This window comes from Oncorhynchus mykiss, chromosome 22 (genome assembly GCF_057628025.1).
Source record: "Oncorhynchus mykiss isolate SJ-2025 chromosome 22, ASM5762802v1, whole genome shotgun sequence".
Classification (NCBI taxonomy): domain Eukaryota; kingdom Metazoa; phylum Chordata; class Actinopteri; order Salmoniformes; family Salmonidae; genus Oncorhynchus; species Oncorhynchus mykiss.
The window spans coordinates 42,040,391-42,054,946 of record NC_143043.1 but is presented as its reverse complement, the minus strand read 5'-3'; the positions used below and the strand labels follow the sequence as shown (position 1 = coordinate 42,054,946).

Genomic DNA, 14,556 nt, shown 5'->3' with positions numbered 1-14,556 from the left:
CCAGCTTTCCTGGTCAGAGCTGTAGTGTCTCACAGGCCTTCAGAGGAGTTGACTGAAGCCAGGTTAGTGTGTGTGTGTGTGTGTGTGTGTGTGTGTGTGTGTGTGTGTGTGTGTGTGTGTGTGTGTGTGTGTGTGTGTGTGTGTGTGTGTGTGTGTGTGTGTGTGTGTGTGTGTGTGTGTGTGTGTGGTGACACCTTCGGAGATCTAGTGTATCTGCTCTGTATATAAACCCTCAATTACTGATGATATGTATTGGTCATTGAGAGGCTTTGAAGCCACCAGTTGGCCATATTGCCACTCCCCAGTAGGAGCAGTCTTCCATAGGAATGAATGGAATTCTACAGTACTTCAATTAAATGTTTCAAGGACAAAATTACTTGTATTTAAGTATTTTTGTGTTGTAGTGAGGACAGTAACATTAGTAATCACAATTGTTTTGTTGTATTTTTATATTTATCTCACATAATATTTAAAAGTATGCATTAAGATGACTGTAATATAATAAATGTTGCAACACGAATGTAGACGTTAATAAATGCATTTTTATAGCTTCAAGAATATTTTTTTTCAACGATGGTGGAGTGCCAAGATGGAGGCATGGTGGCGTCAACACAACCCCCCCTATTTGTCATCTAGTGTATATACAAATCGTTGGCTCAGCCCCCAGGGGCACTGCAACCTGCCAGGACACACTCACAATGAGTAAAGGACCCCACTCTGCTGTGTGTCATCCTCCTCTTCTATCCCTCCCTTCCTTCTCCACATCTCACTCTTTCTCTCTCTTCCTCTGCCAGAAGTTTTCCCTTATGGCGGGCAGTCTCAGTGATTTACACACCTGAGGCAACTACTTTGGAATCCAACTCCAAGTGAAGTGAAAACTTGTTTTTAAGGGGGAAAAGATTGTGTTCAAACTATGCCTTGATGGAAAACTATGATTTGTCACTCAATCGGTGGATTTCATCAAATCTATTGAACAGATCAATGATCTTTGTCAATCATAAAAATGTTATTCTAATCTAGTGGTGTTCGATTTGATGCCTGGTTTTACCATGTAATCACAAGTAAGTGGATTTTAGTTTGGACCTGAAGTTTCTGGGCAGATTGTAATTGATAAGTAAGGGCCAGTGGTGATTTGTTAGAACCATCCAGATCCTGATGGTCTTACTTTAATTGTGTTCAATTTGGACTAAGGACGTGTCTCAAAAGGCACCCTCTGCCCTATATAAGTGCACTACTGTAGGGGTGCACTACATAAGGAACAGGGTACTATTTGGGATACAAGCCTGACTGTTTTCTCTCTAAGTGATTTATCCTAGGTCATTAATTGCAGTCATGTCTACTGGGGAAAGAGAGTCGAGCACTGAGCACGTCCTCCCTCACCATTGAGCCCTTGTCTCTTTCTGACGGTAATTACTTATTGGATTGGCACTTTATTCAGTGGCTTCAATTCAATTTCATCATTTAAGTGTTTCACTTAGTTTATAAGACTCCAGACAGGCAGCATAGACAGAGGAGAATAACTGTTTTCAGAGGAGTAGTGCCTTTTTGTTTTAAAGTCAGTGAAATGGGGTTACCATTGATTGCAATAAGTGGGGGCGTCCTAAATGACCTTCTATTCTCTATATAGTGGACGATATAATGGACACTATGGGCCCTAGTCAAAAGCAGCCAAGTATATAGGGAACAGGGGGCCATTCAAGACCCATCAGAGAGCTGTGAGGTGACAGTTAGTGGGAGTTTGATCTGGTCTGTGTTTGATCGTCTGTGGTCTTTCATCTCATCTGTTGACAGACAGACAGACAGACAGACAGACAGACAGACAGACAGACAGACAGACAGACAGACAGACAGACAGACAGACAGACAGACAGACAGACAGACAGACAGACAGACAGACAGACAGACAGACAGACAGTGGGAGGACGTGCACCTTGATTGAGTCATAGAGTGTGTGTATGTGTGCGTGTGTGTGTAATTTAACTCCAAAGCATTGCTGATGAAATCTATGTGTTAATATTATATTACGTTCCCCTCTGTGTTTTCTGTTTAAAGTTCCACAGGGAACAGAGAGGACAAGGCAAGTCAGAGAAAAGCAAATAAAGTTAGCTCCAACTATGACATATTGTTTGAGGTTTAATACTGCAGCCATTATCAATGTTTTAAAGCCCAAGACACACACGCACACACAAACGCACACACACACACACACACACGCACACACACACACACACACACACACGCACACACAAACGCACACACACACACACGCACACGCACACGCACACGCACACGCACACACACACACACACACACACACACACACACACACACACACACACACACACACACATACTTCTCAAGCTCTTTGTCTCTATATTACCCCTTAGGATATGTTCTCTTTGAACCCAAATGAATGGCCTACTTTAGTATGTCACATATCATTTCAACCTGTCACTCGGCTCGTCTATTCAATGTTAATTGCTAAGTGCTTTAATTTCAAGAGTCGTTAAGCAAACGGAATGTATGAATGATGAGTCTCTGGAAGTAAACATGAAATGATTCAATCATTCCATTAAATGGTTTGATGTTCCTCAAGTTGATGATTAAAGGTTTTGAATTCCAGTTTGTGAAAAGAAAGGAAAATATAAAAAAAATGGGTGTCATCCCCCTTTTTAACGTCTGGAAGATAAGTCTGATTCTCTGTCTGTCTGCCTCCTCCTCCACTGTCTCGCTTTGCCCCCATCTCACGATCTCTCTCTCTCTCTCTCTCTCTCTCTCTCTCTCTCTCTCTCTCTCTCTCTCTCTCTGTCTCTCTGTCTCTCTCTCTCTCTCTCTCTCTCTCTCTCTCTCCCTCATACTCTCTCTCTCTCTCTCTCTCTCTCTCTCTCTCTCTCTCTCTCTCTCTCTCTCTCTCTCTCTCTCTCTCTCTCTCTCCCTCATACTCTCTCTCTCTCTCTATTCTCCTATTCCTCTCTCTTTGGTGGATTTTGGTCCAGTCAATCAATCCATTTCCGCAGGCAGAACAGTTTAAACTGGAGCAGCAGCACGACCAGGTAGACTGGGGACAGCAAGGAGTCATCAGGCCAGGTAGTCCTGAGGTATGGTCCTAGGGCTCAGGTCCTCTGAGAGAAAGAAAGAAAGAAAGAAAGAAAGAAAGAAAGAAAGAAAGAAAGAAAGAAAAAAAGAAAGAAAGAAAGAAAGAAAGAGAGAAAAAAAGAGAGAAATTAGAGAGAGCATAATTAAATTCACACAGGACACCGGATAAGATGGGAAATACTCCAGATATAACAGACTGACCCTAGCCCCCCGACACGTAATCTATTGCAGCATAAATACTGGAGGCTGAGACAGGAGGGGCCAGGAGACACTGTGGACCCGTCCGATGATACCCCCGGACAGGGCCAAACAGGCAGGATATAACCCCACCCACTTTGCCAAAGACAGCCCCCACACCACTAGAGGGATATCTCCAACCACCAACTTACCATCCTGAGACAAGGTCGAGTATAGCCCACAAAGATCTTCACCACGGCACAACCCAAGGGGGGCGCCAACCCGGACAGGAAGATCACATCAGTGACTCAACCCACTCAAGTGACATACCCCTCCTAGGGATGGCATGGAAGAGCACCAGTAAGCCAGTGACTCAGCCCCTGTAATAGGGTTTGAGGCAGAGAATCCCAGTGGTGGTTCGTTGCTCCAGTGCCTTTCCGTTCACCTTATCACTCCTGGGCCAGACTACACTCAATCATAGGACCTACTGAAGAAATGAATCTTCAATAAAGACTTAAAGGTTGAGACCAAGTCTGCGTCTCTCACATGGATAGGCAGACCATTCCATAAAAATGAAACTCTATAGGAGAAAGCCCTGCCTCCAGCTGGGACAGTTAGGAGGCCTGTGTCTTGTGACCGTAGCACAAGCCATTGTAGAGAGGCTAGCACTAGAGTAATATGATACAATCTTTTGGGTTCTAGTCAAGATTCTATCAGCCGTGTTTAGCACTAACTGAAGTTTATTTAGTGTTGTCTATTTAGTTATTTAGCCCATTCCCTTGATGTCCCTTGATGTCTCTCTGTCCTTCTCTTATCCACTAGTCTATCTTTCTCTCGCTGGCCTGCGCTGTTTGAGGCACAAGTCCTCCCTCACTATCTCCCAGTGGAGTTTACCCAAAGTCTTTTGTTTTTATTCAACAGAGTCAGACAGTCCTTCACTTCTGAGGCTGGGCCCAGTCCACCTGAAGGCCAGACACAGACAAGGAAGATGAATCACCTTGCAGCCTTTTATATTACATTACTTTGCTTCACCTCTCCCCACTTTCCCTCCTTTTCTGGCTGTCTGCTGCAAAATCAAATGAGTCTCTAAGACAACTGAGTGGTATGACTGAGTGGCAGAGGGACTTCTACTGCGAACCAGGGAGGCCTAAGACCGTATTCATAGGTATTTGGTATTTTGATATTTTATTACTATCCCCATTAGCTGTTGCAAAAGCAGCATCTACTCTTCCTGGGGTCCACATAAAACATAATACAGAATGACAAAATACAGAACATCAATAGACAAGAACAGCTCAAGGACAGAACTACATACATGTTTTTTAAAGGCACACATAGCCTACATATCAATACATACACACAAACTATCTAGGTTAAATAGGGGAGAGGCGTTGTGCCGTGAGGTGTTGCTTCATCTGTTTTTGAAACCAAGTTTGCTGTTTATTTGAGCAATATAAGATGGAAGGAATTTCCATGCAATAAGGGCTCTGTATAATACTGTACGCTTTCTTGAATTTGTTTTGGATTTGGGGACTGTGAAAAGACCCCTGGTGGCATGTCTGGTGTGGTAAGTGTGTGTCAGAGCTGTGTGTATGTTGACTATGCAAACAATTTGGGATTTTCAACACATTAATGTTTCTTATAAAAACAAGAAGTGATGCAGTCAGTCTCTCCTCAACTCTTAGCCAAGAGAGACTGGCATGCATATTATTTATATCCACCTTCTGATTACAATTAAGAACAAAATCTCCCGCTCTGTTCTGGGCCATCTGCAGCTTAACTAGGTCTTTCCCTGCAGCACTGGACCACACGACTGGACAAGAATCAAGATAAGACAAAACTAGAGCCTGCAGAACTTGCTTTTTGGAGTGTGGTGTCAAAGAAGCAGAGCATCTCTTTATTACGGCTAGACCTCTCCCCATCTTTTATTTGATTTATTTATCCGTTATTTTACCAGGTAAGTTGACAGAGAACACGTTCTCATCTTTACAACCATTGAATCAAACTGTTTTGACCATGACAGTTTACAATCTAAGGGAATGCCAAGTAATTTAGTCTCCTCAACTTGTTCAACAGCCAGGCCATTCATTACCAGATTCAGCTGAGGTCTAGAGCTTAATGAATGATTTGTCCCAAATACAATGCTCTTAGTTTTAGAGATGTTCTGGACCAGTTTATTACTGGCCACCAATTCCAAAAAAGACTGCAACTGTTTGTTAAGGGTTTCAGTGACTTCATTAGCTGTGGTTGCTGTTGCGTATATGGTTGAATCATCAGCATACATGGACACACATGCTTTGTTTAATGCCAGTGGCAGGTCATTGGTCAAAATAGAAAAGAGTACAGGGCCTAGAAAGCTACCCTGCGGTACACCACACTTTACATGTTTGACATTTGAGAAGCTTTATATTAGAGTTATATTAGATACAGTCTATAGCTCTGAATACACAATATGGCAGAGGTTGAAAAGCCTTAGCACATACGTTTTTCAACAACAGGTTATGGTCAATAATATCAAAGGCTTCACTGAAATCTGACAGTACAGCTCCCACAATCTTCTTATTATCAATTTCTTTCAACCAATCATCAGTCATTTGTGTCAGTGCAGTGCATGTTGAGTGCCCTTCTCTATAAGCATGCTAATGTTATTTGTTTACAGAGAAATAGCATTGTATTTGGTCAAATACACTTTTTTCCAACAGTTAGAACCAGTAAAGGCCACTGTGTGTGTGCTGCGGGGTTGAGGCTACGAACCCATAGGCTTGGTTCTCTCATCCCTTCCAGACTTCTGGGAGGGAGGGTGGACAATGAGCCCATCATAGCAAATTTAAGCAATGTTCCCCCCCTCTCTGTCAGCTTTCATGGCTGGGATCAGTTCTTTCCCCTTCTGGCGCACAGCTTCAAGATAGTCCTCGGTGAGGAATATATACGTTCCTGTAACGTTCTTGGCTCTTTCCAGAATAGCTACCTTGTACTTGAACCTCAGGAACACTATCGTTCTGGGCCTATCACCTGGGCCGTTGGTGGGTTTTCCGGTCCTGTGGGTGCGCTCCACCTCACTCTTCCTGTGGTCCATCTTCAATTTCTCAGAGATCATTTCCCTCACTTTGTCCTCAGACTCTCATGTGGAGATTCTGCAATTCCGTCCACAATCATGTTGTTCCGCATTGATTGTCCCTCGTCTGATTCATCTTTCATTGTTGTCATGGATTCACACACAGAACTGATGTCCTGTTGTTGTAACAACTGCTTGTAGGTCTCTTTTAGTTTGTTTTAAAGATCCTTCACATGTGATAGAGAGACACCACTGTCCTCAACGGTACTCCTGCCGGCTTTGGTCTTTGTCATGTAGCTAGCAACGTACAGTGCCTTGCGAAAGTATTCGGCCCCCTTGAACTTTGCGACCTTTTGCCACATTTCAGGCTTCAAACATAAAGATATAAGACTGTATTTTTTTGTGAAGAATCAACAACAAGTGGGACACAATCATGAAGTGGAACGGCATTTATTGGATATTTCTAACTTTTTTAACAAAACAAAAACTGAAAAATTGGGCGTGCAAAATAATATTTTGTAGCGCCACCTTTTGCTGCGATTACAGCTGTAAGTCGCTTGGGGTATGTCTCTATCAGTTTTGCACATCGAGAGACTGACATTTTTTCCCATTCCTCCTTGCAAAACAGCTCGAGCTCAGTGAGGTTGGATGGAGAGCATTTGTGAACAGCAGTTTTCAGTTCTTTCCACAGATTCTCGATTGGATTCAGGTCTGGACTTTGACTTGGCCATTCTAACACCTGGATATGTTTATTTTTGAACCATTCCATTGTAGATTTTGCTTTATGTTTTGGATCATTGTCTTGTTGGAAGACAAATCTCCGTCCCAGTCTCAGGTCTTTTGCAGACTCCATCAGGTTTTCTTCCAGAATGGTCCTGTATTTGGCTCCATCCAACTTCCCATCAATTTTAACCTTCTTCCCTGTACCTGCTGAAGAAAAGCAGGCCCAAACCATGATGCTGCCACCACCATGTTTGACAGTGGGGATGGTGTGTTGCTTTTACGCCAAACATAACGTTTTGCATTGTTGCCAAAAAGTTCAATTTTGGTTTCATCTGACCAGAGCACCTTCTTCCACATATTTGGTGTGTCTCCCAGGTGGCTTGTGGCAAACTTTAAACAACACTTTTTATGGATATCTTTAAGAAATGGCTTTCTTCTTGCCACTCTTCCATAAAGGCCAGATTTGTGCAATATACGACTGATTGTTGTCCTATGGACAGAGTCTCCCACCTCAGCTGTAGATCTCTGCAGTTCATCCAGAGTGATCATGGAGAGAGTTTGCTGCACTGAAAGTAAAGGGGCTGAATAATTTTGCACGCCCAATTTTTCAGTTTTTGATTTGTTAAAAAAGTTTGAAATATCCAATAAATGTCGTTCCACTTCATGATTGTGTCCCACTTGTTGTTGATTCTTCACAAAAAAATACAGTTTTATATCTTTATGTTTGAAGCCTGAAATGTGGCAAAAAGTTTCAAAGGGGCCGAATACTTTCGCAAGGCACTGTAAGTTACGCTGTTCCAGACAAGGCAGGTCACGGGGAAAATGTAAAACAACAAACAGCAGGGATCTAGACAGCCACAAACCTGGGACAATCCACTGTCCCAGCCACAATGGCTAACCGCATCGTGGGCTGCGTTCAAGAAAACTTTGCTTGCTTGATATGCAGCTAGCTAGCAGCTAGGCTAGCTGCGAACCAAATAGCTCCTCAGACCAGTCCTTGGTCGGCAGGATCACTGGAAATAGACAAGCAGTCCCAGTAACTGATGCCAACTGAGTCGTGGGATTCAAACTAAGAAGCTAGATAGCTACCAATAACTTTCCAATGCACTTTCAAACAACAAACTTTTCAAAAAAATTAAACCGAGCTCTTCCTCATTCCGCGTTCAACAGGAAGTGACGTGCTGAAACATCTGACCTGGAGCAGATGTTTCTAGAATAGATGTTAGGAGTGCTGATTTAGGATCAGGTCCCCCCCCATCATTATAATGACATTCATTATGATCTAAAAGGCATATATTTCGAAATCCTGACTTAGCAGATGCTCTTATCCAGCAATAATTTCTGATGAAAAAACATGTGAAAAATTGGTAGTTGGGTAGTTTGAGCCCTGAATGCTGATTGGCTGACAACCGTGGTATACCAGACCATATACCACAGGTATGACAAACATTTATTTTTGCTGTTCTAATTACGTTCGTAACCAGTTTGTAATAGCAAACAAGGCACCTCTGGGGTTTGTGATATATGGCCAATATACCACGGCTGTCACGGCCGTTGCTGGAAGAAGACCAAGGTGCAGCGTGGTGTGCGTACATTTTTATTTTTATTTCAAATTTTCGCCAAAAAAACAACCGTGAAGCTTAGTGACACAAACAAAGTGAACTACCCACAACGAAAGTAGGGAAAAAGGGCTACCTAAGTATGGAGACAACGATAGACAGCTGTCCCTGATTGAGAAACATACCCGGCCAAAACATAGAAACACAAAATCATAGAAAACAAAACATAGAATGTCCACCCCAAATCACACCCTGACCAAACCAAATAGAGACATAAAAAGGCTCTCTAAGGTCAGGGCGTGACAACGGCTAAGGGCTGTGTCTGTGATGCGTTGTGCCATATACCACACCCCCTCGTGCCTTATTGCTTAAATATACAATTTTGGAAATAAACTCTTCATTTTGTCTCTGGCCTGTGTAGCAGATCTCACTTAAAGTAAATTGTCGCTCATGGAGTGACAAGTGAGCCTCTTAGCACAGCAAGCCATGGAAGCTTTGTCTTAGGTCTGCTCTGCATATTCATTACAAGTTCTCTGACCGCACACTAGGCTTTCTCTATGAGATGTATACTGATTCCCCCTGTAGTAAGGTACTGTTAGCCACACTGCGTCCTCCTCTCCTCTCCACCCACTCTCTTTCCCAGGTGCTGGGTCTTATTACAACCTCAGTTGTGGGTCGTAATTACTGATGCTCCCTCTCCATTCCAACTGCGGCTAGTTCCAGGCCAGCGGTGGAAGGAAGGCAGGTAGAACAGAACAGGGCTGAGCGGAGCGGTGCCTGGTACCCCCCTCCAGGTGGTCTCTGCTGGCCCAGCTATTCCAGTGTTCCCTCTCCGCACCACACCCTGCCTCCTCATCCCCCAGGCAGGCTTTTTGTTCTGGGCCTTGACTGCTGACTGCTTGCCCCAGATCCTGAAGCCTGGAGGAGCTCCATGGGGGACGATTGGAAAACATGGAACATTCTGATGATATGCCTGGGCCACAGCATATCAGACATGTTTCTGTGTCATCCAGAGTTGTGGGCCTGATCCAGGTCTGTGGGAAACCTGGAGGAATGGATAGAGAAATGTTAACATTTGGTATTTGGAGCCCTTGTTGTTAGGAGATTTCAAATCAAATCAAATTTTATTTGTCACATACACATGGTTAGCAGATGTTAATGCGAGTGTAGCGAAATGCTTCTGCTTCTAGTTCCGACAATGCAGTAATAACCAACAAGTAATCTAGCTAACAATTCCAAAACTACTACCTTATAGACACAAGTGTAAGGGGATAAAGAATATGTACATAAAGATATATGAATGAGTGATGGTACAGAGCGGCATAGGCAAGATACAGTAGATGGTATTGAGTGCAGTGTATACATATGAGATGAGTATGTAAACAAAGTGGCATAGTTAAAGTGGCTAGTGATACATGTATTACATAAAGATGCAGTAGATGATATAGAGTACAGTATATACATATACATATGAGATTAATAATGTAGGGTATGTAAACATTATATTAGGTAGCATTGTTTAAAGTGGCTAGTGAATTATTTTACATAATTTCCCATCAATTCCCATTATTAAAGTGGCTGGAGTTGAGTCAGTGTGTTGGCAGCAGCCACTCAATGTTAGTGGTGGCTGTTTAACAGTCTGATGGCCTTGAGATAGAAGCTGTTTTTCAGTCTCTCGGTCCCAGCTTTGATGCACCTGTACTGACCTCGCCTTCTGGATGATAGCGGGGTGAACAGGCAGTGGCTCGGGTGGTTGTTGTCCTTGATGATCTTTATGGCCTTCCTGTGACATCGGGTGGTGTAGGTGTCCTGGAGGGCAGGTAGTTTGCCCCCGGTGATGCGTTGTGCAGACCTCACTACCCTCTGGAGAGCCTTACGGTTGTGGGCGGAGCAGTTGCCGTACCAGGCGTTGATGCAGCCCGACAGGATGCTCTCGATTGTGCATCTGTAGAAGTTTGTGAGTGCTTTTGGTGACAAGCCGAATTTCTTCAGCCTCCTGAGGTTGAAGAGGCGCTGCTGCGCCTTCTTCACGATGCTGTCTGTGTGGGTGGACCAATTCAGTTTGTCTGTGATGTGTACGCTGAGGAACTTAAAACTTACTACCCTCTCCACTACTGTTCCATCGATGTGGATAGGGGGGTGTTCCCTCTGCTGTTTCCTGAAGTCCACAATCATCTCCTTAGTTTTGTTGACGTTGAGTGTGAGGTTATTTTCCTGACACCACACTCCGAGGGCCCTCACCTCCTCCCTGTAGGCCGTCTCGTCATTGTTGGTAATCAAGCCTACCACTGTTGTGTCGTCCGCAAACTTGATGATTGAGTTGGAGGCGTGCGTGGCCACGCAGTCGTGGGTGAACAGGGAGTACAGGAGAGGGCTCAGAACGCACCCTTGTGGGGCCCCTCACCACCTGGGGGCGGCCCGTCAGGAAGTCCAGTACCCAGTTGCACAGGGCGGGGTCGAGACCCAGGGTCTCGAGCTTGATGACGAGCTTGGAGGGCACTATGGTGTTAAATGCCGAGCTGTAGTCGATGAACAGCATTCTCACATAGGTATTCCTCTTGTCCAGATGGGTTAGGGCAGTGTGCAGTGTGGTTGAGATTGCATCGTCTGTGGACCTATTTGGGCGGTAAGCAAATTGGAGTGGGTCTAGGGTGTCAGGTAGGGTGGAGGTGATATGGTCCTTGACTAGTCTCTCAAAGCACTTCATGATGACGGAAGTGAGTGCTACGGGGCGGTAGTCGTTTAGCTCAGTTACCTTAGCTTTCTTGGGAACAGGAACAATGGTGGCCCTCTTGAAGCATGCGGGAACAACAGACTGGGATAGGGATTGATTGAATATGTCCGTAAACACACCAGCCAGCTGGTCTGCGCATGCTCTGAGGGCGCGGCTGGGGATGCTGTCTGGGCCTGCAGCCTTGCGAGGGTTGACACGTTTAAATGTTTTCTTCACGTCGGCTGCAGTGAAGGAGAGTCTGCATGTTTTAGTTGCGGGCCGTGTCAGTGGCACTGTATTGTCCTCAAAGCGGGCAAAAAAGTTATTTAGTCTGCCTCGGAGCAAGACATCCTGGTCCGTGACGGGGCCAGTTTTCTTTTTGTAATCCGTGATTGACTGTAGACCCTGCTACATACCTCTTGTGTCTGAGCCGTTGAATTGAGATGACGAGCTTGGAGGGCACTATGGTTGATTTGATTTGATTTGTCTCTATACTGACGCTTAGCTTGTTTGATTGCCTTGCGGAGGGAATAGCTACACTGTTTGTATTCGGTCATGTTTCCGGTCACCTTGCCCTGATTAAAAGCAGTGGTTTTCAGTTTCTGTTTCTTTATCAAAGGGGAGAAAGTGAGTGAGACGGATGGAACAAATCATAATGGAGATGTAATAACTACAGTACATAACACAGGTGATTTGATCTGTGCCAAGGATCTGTGTCAAGGATACCTTGACTCTAAGTTACTGCGTAAACTTTTCATTGGGCTTTTGCTGAAACAACATCATGGATCAGCCTGCTTGATAATAGTGTTACCTGAGTAACCAGTCACTGCAGTCAGCATATAATAATCACACAGTGATGGCTACAGTCCACCTCCCCTCTGAGCCCACAACAAACTGTAATCAAACCAGCCAGGCTACAATACTGCAGGCTAGATGCTTACCAGACCCCCTCTCCTCTCCATCCACAGTGCTAGTGTTGTAATGTTTACTCCGCTAGCACAGTCCTGAAATCAGCAGCCTTAGGACTGTCTGTGTGTGTGTGTGTGTGTGTGTGTGTGTGTGTGTGTGTGTGTGTGTGTGTGTGTGTGTGTGTGTGTGTGTGTGTGTGTGTGTGTGTGTGTGTGTGTGTGTGTGTGTGTGTGTGGGTGGGTGGGTGGGTGTGTGTTTGTGGGTGTGGGTGTGTGTGGGTTGGGTGGGTAAGTGATGGAGGAGGTGGGTTCACACACACAAATGGTGCTTGGGTAAATCCCCCCTCACAGCACACCATCATGCTGGGAACAGTGTGATAGCACTGTGAGATCACAGTGGAGACGTGTAAAACATCACTCAGCCTCTGGGATGCAGAGAGAGATGCTGTCTGATGTACGCTTCCCTTCATTACCTCAAGCAGAGATTGGCCTTTCACAGGAAACTTCTTTGTTTTGTTTTGTATTTCGTTTTAAACCTGTTTTAAACCTAATTTAAGTGGCTGTGATGATGCAGATAGGAGACATTGGAATTAATTTAAATGTTTTATCTGGAGTTAATTCGGGATTGGCAGGCTGGTGTTCGAGCTGTGTGTGTGTGTGCCCTTGCAGTCTCCAGTCTTCAGCAGCCCAGAAACACACAGTTGAGTGGAGGTGGAGAGACAGAAAGACACAGTTGAGTGGAGGTGAAGAGACAGAAACACACAGTTGAGTGGAGGTGAAGAGACAGAAACACACTGCAAAGGGGAGGATTTAGTTAGCCAGTCTGAACACGCCTCCCTCTGTATCCACAAGCTCGGACTTGTTGTCCACGCTCTCTCACTCACTCCTTCACTAGTGTGCGGTTACACAAGTGCCTGTGCAGTTTATAATGAGCTGCTGTATTTTACCGACTGTGAGCTCAAGAGAGAGAGAGAGAGAGAGAGAGAGAGAGAGAAAATAAAGATTGAGAAAAGAGAGACAGGGATATAGAGAGAGAGAGAGAGAGAGAGAAAGAGAGAAAATAAAGATTGAGAAAAGAGAGACAGGGATATAGAGAGAGCGAGCTTTGCTCCGTAGTCCTGTCAAGGTGTGATCGTTGGTTTCAGTAGGGTTGTTAACCTGCTGTCAAGAGCTTTGATGAAAGGCCTGAGACACTCTTCTGGAAACAATGTTCCTCTGCCAACACAGGCGACTATCTGAGATATAGGACTTCGTTTTACAGGGACAGACCACTGGGAGGGAGAATAGCAGAACCCGGTAATGTATAAGTTCCCTCGTCAAGGCGATACTATGGTTTCAGGATGTGGAAGCTGGTTCGTACGAGGCTAGCTAAGACGCTGGCTTTGTCCCAATTCAAATGCATTATATAGGGAATAGGGTGTCATTTGGGACGCAGACACTGTCTAGCTCTGTCAGGCTGACCTTTTAAAGCACTGGCTCTCCATGTTTTCATTGATTTATTGAGTGTGGCCCCTGACCCTCCGCTGCTGTGGTCATCTCAACTCAGCTCATCACTTCATCCTAAGTTCCCAGACCAGACCAGACCAGACCAGACCTACTGTAGCCTCCTGGACCAGACCAGACATAGCCCCCTGTACCAGACCAGACCAGACCTAGCCTCCTGGACCAGACCCAGCCTCCTGGACCAGATCAGACCTAGCCTCCTGGACCAGACCAGACCCAGCCTCTTGGACCAGACCAGACCTAGCCTCCTGGACCAGACCAGACCAGACCTAACCTCCTGGACCAGACCAGACCTAGCCTTCTGCACCAGACCAGACCTAGCCTCCTGGACCAGACCTAGCCTTCTGGACCAGACCTAGCATCCTGGACCAGATCAGACGCAGCCTCCTGGACTAGACCAGACCTAGCCTCCTGGACCAGACCAGACCAGACTAATCTCTTGGACCAGACCAGACCTAGCCTCCTGGACCAGACCAGACCAGACCTAGCCTCCTGGACCAGACCAGACCAGACCTAACCTCCTGGACCAGACCAAACCAGACCTAGCCAACTGGACCAGACCAGACCTAGACTCCTGGACCAGACCAGACCAGACCTAGCCACCTGGACCAGACCAGACCCAGCCTCCTGGACCAGACCAGACCAGACCTAGCCTCCTGGACCAGACCTAACCTCCTGGACCAAAACAGACCTAGCCTCCTGGACCAGACCAGACCATACCTAGCCTCCTGAACCAGACCAGACCAGACCTATCCTCCTGGACCAGACCCAGCCTCCTGGACCAGATCAGACCTAGCCTCCTGGACCAGACCAGACCCAGCC

The 14,556-nt window shown here is 45.4% G+C and overlaps 1 protein-coding gene across 11 annotated transcripts in view; it reads left to right on the top strand.

Annotated features, from left to right (window-relative positions):
- The window catches only part of LOC110501806 (semaphorin-5B), a 289,412-nt gene that overhangs the window by 24,562 nt on the left and 250,294 nt on the right, over positions 1-14,556 (top strand). Inside the window, exon 2 of one of the 11 annotated variants that reach the window (XM_090216088.1) lies at positions 4,195-4,438. The exons of the other annotated variants lie outside the window; for them this stretch is intronic. The gene's annotated coding sequence lies outside the window, so the exon portion shown is untranslated. The remainder of the gene's footprint in view (positions 1-4,194; positions 4,439-14,556) is intronic. 11 annotated transcript variants of the gene reach the window in all.